Source organism: Dipodomys spectabilis, unplaced genomic scaffold (assembly GCF_019054845.1).
Source record: "Dipodomys spectabilis isolate Male_0828 unplaced genomic scaffold, ASM1905484v1 ptg000147l, whole genome shotgun sequence".
Taxonomy (NCBI): domain Eukaryota; kingdom Metazoa; phylum Chordata; class Mammalia; order Rodentia; family Heteromyidae; genus Dipodomys; species Dipodomys spectabilis.
Window position 1 is genome coordinate 14,865,834 of NW_024870824.1, and position 4,132 is coordinate 14,869,965.

Here is a 4,132-nt window from a genome sequence, read left to right on the forward strand (position 1 = left end):
TTGTATGAATGGAGAAACAAAATTTTCAAGCTAAATTTAATTACTTAAAAAGATTTATCAATTATGTTTCAATTCTTTTTTATTTGACAAGCAGTAATATCATGTTTGTCATTTTTTTTTATTTTTTAATTAATAAGTTTTTTTATTGTGAAAATACCATACAGAGGGGTTAAATTACATGAGCAAGGTAATGAGTACATTTCTTATCAAGCATTGTCACCTCCTGCTTTGTTTCCCCTTACCATCCCTGCCCTCCTATCCCATCCCCCATTCCCAACCCCCCACCGCCAAAGCTGTAAAGTTCATTTTTCAACATAATGTCTTTACATCTCATTGTTGCAATGGGTCCACCTGTATCCCTATTTAAACAATTCATTTTCTCCCTTTCCCTTCACAAATTATACCAACATCAAATACAGTGAAAACAGGGGTTATAACGTGGGGGAGGGACATACAAAGCAACAAATAAGTCATCTTATAAATATGTTAGAAAAAATAGCAAGAAAGAAAAACCATTTGAGTCCTTATCTTGGGGTTTGTTTCACCTAACATCAACTTATCTGACCATTTCTGCTTGTCTCAGACAATCAAATTTCCCTTATTGCAAATAAGGGAAACCATGGGACCTGTTTGTCAGTTTAATGTACAATTATCTGTCCTATTACAATGTTTAAGGTTTTTATTTTATGTCCTTTAAGATACATTTAAAAACAAAACACATCAACTGCAATTGTGAAGAGAAGAAAAAGCATGGTACCCAACTTTATTTCCACATTCATTAATACTTCACTCATTCTTTAATAAAGTTTTAAGAATGAGCTGGAAATACCTCTTTGCATTTCCTTTGATGCTCATGCATTGGTGATATAAACAGCAGAAAACACAGGGGCTGCCAGTTGACCAAACTATGGAAGCACAGGCGTATTCTTCCCCACAGAAACACACTGAATGGTGATGGAAACAAGCTCAAATGGGGGGAGGGAGGGGGGTGGCATCACTCAAAGTAGTTGTATTCATCTGTGGACACTTGACTGTGCTCAATGTGCTGTTTATCAGAACATCAATACATTTCTTGATCATGCTGGTACTGGGATTAAACCTAGCTTTTGACTGGCCAATTCACCTCTAGAATAAGGGCATTGCACCAAAGCACTTTCTATGAGTTCATTATTCACACTATAGCAGCTTGGTGATGTATTTTCCAGTCCTCATCTACAGCAGTTCTAGTCTGTTCCAGTTCCTGTGGTGTATCTTTCTGCATTGATGCAGTAATTTTAAATTTTGTTCTCTTGCTATTGCAGGTCGTATTTAATGAAAATGGAGATTCTGCATCGATGTCTTCCTTTTCAGAGTCATGGCTAATCATTTCACATCCCTTAGTGATTTGACTGTTTTGGTCAGCTCCTTTTCATTTGTCTATGTGCTGTATTGAAGCTCTTTGTAGCTGACAGTTTCACTTGTTAAAAGCAAGAATTTCCATTTAGTATGTTGTAACCATGGCAACATATGGTTTGCCCAAAGAGTTCATTTTTACTTCAGCTATACAGAGATAATGTAACCTGATAAGTTTCCTTCCACTGAAATGCTGGCTATGAAATAATTCAAACATCTGTAAACTTTTTTCTAATTCCTGGGAAATTGCAAACGTAGATGAAGGAACGTGAGTAAGAGGCCAAGTGCCAGTCTGCAGAACATATCTCCAAACTTATTATTGTGTCTTGGTTTTTGATAAAATTATGAACCTACTGTTGAGATTGGCACTGGCAATCATATCTGTATACATCCAATGTAGCTTGCTGGTAAACTCATAACCACAGACTTGCTTTATTTTACTGCTCATGGATTTTTTGGAATCCATAGACATGGATAACCCATGAATTAAAACATTTTGACAACATTCTTGCATAGAAAACATCTTTATCAACATATTTGAAAATAATAATGAAACTTGTGAATCTGTCTTCTACTTCATTCTCAGTCATCTCTTCTGTTGACATCTTAAGCAAATTGTCACAGTACTTAGCAAGCAGTCTTAGTGCTTGGCAAACTGACTTGGGCAATCTGTAACTTATAACTGATATAAGGGACTTTTTATCCACTGCACTCATAAAATGCTGGTAACCATTCCAAACAGTGTTGATGAACTGAACACATTTACCACGTACTTCTCAAACTGACTCCACAAACAATATTGGCATATTTTCCTGACACCCTCATCATGGAGATTGTTTTGCAGCTCCTGAATCATGAGAGGTAAGCCAGAGGACACCGCACAGAGTAAGACTTGTATTTGCCAAGTTTTACTCTTGTCAAATGATATTATGGCAGGCTGCATGTAAGAACCATAAGTGGTCTGCTACCATTCACTGTTGACACTCATGGATCACTTTAGCATATGAATTCAGATTTACCGTTTAATCTACCTATAACCTTTTCCACATACTGTGAGCAATTTGCTTCTTGTAACGTATTTGAAGCTTTTAGTTTGTAATAATCTTCTGTTTCAATCAGAAAGGGAGAATTCCTGATAAAACTTTAAGGGAAAAATTTTAATACTGTTCAGCATGACTAAAAGACTTAATAAACCCATGGATTACTTTCTGATTGGGTCTTTTCTGCCACAGTCATTTTTAGTTTCTTCGAGCCTCGTTCTGATCAGGATTGTCTGAAGCGGTTCAAGCATTAATTTCCTTCACATTTCCAATGCTAGCACTCCAATTTCCAGAAGTGGTTCATTCATTTCTACTCTACCATCGCCATATTGAAGATCTGGTGTTGTAATACCTATATAAACAGTCCATATGGGCTGCACCCTTGCTATGTTCTTCTCAATACCTATGATGCATAACAAGTACTTGTTCATCAGATTCCAAACTCTTATGCAAATGCTGAACATGATTTTGCATAAAATAATCTGTGTTTCTGTGTAAAGTCTTTCTCTAAGATGTTCAGGATAGGCCACACACAAAGCATAGATATCTGAGAAGCAGTGGTTCCCTGTTGATCTTTTCACATACTCCAACATGACAATAGCTTTGGTTGTAGTTAGGCACTTGTTCCATGATTCATCAAAACCCACCACTCTTGGTTTCGATGACATTGTGCAAGTTTAGTGCTGAAACCTGCAGAAGCAGAGAGAGGGGCAAGGGTCAAGGGGAGGGAGGCAGCCCTCAGGAGTAGAGGACAAAGCCTGGACAAGGAAGATGGGTAGCCTGGCTCTCAGATCCTGCTTCCCAGCTCACAGGTCTGCCATGACTTCAAGGGGAGGCTACCTCCCGGGCCTACCACCTCCCGGACCTGCTGCCTCCCTGGCCTGCTGTCTCCACTGGCCAGAGTGTCTCAATCTTTACTGCCAGGTAGTTCTGAAAAAGGATTTGATGACAAAGATCAGAACTTGTGGTATTGACCAGTAAACCCAGAGAGCCAGGGCAGACAGTTCTTTTCCACCAGTCGCCAGACAGGTTCCTTCAAATATCTTTCATAGAGACAATAAACAATTATACCATCACTATAAATCTGTACTTAACTGACATAAAAATATGTTGATAGTCTGTAATCTGCAGAGTCAAAGCAGGGGGACTCAGCCCATCTGCCTGTAGAATATGACAGTGCTTAATGCCACCCGGCGTGGGTGTGAGTGCGTACAGACAATCTTCTACACAATATGGCCCTTATACGAAGCACAAACTCGACTCGGACACGAATTCACAATTCCTCCAAGATGTATAAGGCTAGCACCTTTTTTACCTTTTCTATCTCTTTGCAATGGCCCACGTTTGCCAAGTCCTGAGACTTGGTTTCTCTTAGCAAAAAAGGCACTTGACTGACATTGTCAGAGGCATGTAGATTCTAGTTGTGTGTGATCAGCAGCCTGGATCTTCGATGTTCTAAGGTATCTGAATGAACCATTGTTCATTTCCATTTCATCCTTGGCTGGTAAGCAGCCATTTGCTTACTACCAGCAAAGAAGGCTTATCAAAACTATCAAATTAACTAACAATTAACTAGCAAAGAACATGTTCTTATTTAAAGCTGTAAAGTCTAAACCTCTGAGCCTGTTTGTCCTCATAGAAAGTTTCAACAGTTGAGACACAGGAAGTAATCCATGAGGGCAGTTTTAATTTTTGAAAGT

At 38.7% G+C, this 4,132-nt stretch overlaps 1 pseudogene; it reads right to left on the reverse strand.

Moving 5' to 3' along the window:
* Positions 1-994: 994 nt before the first annotated feature.
* On the reverse strand, positions 995-3,100 carry LOC122118046 (annotated as a pseudogene).
* Positions 3,101-4,132: the final 1,032 nt, after the last annotated feature.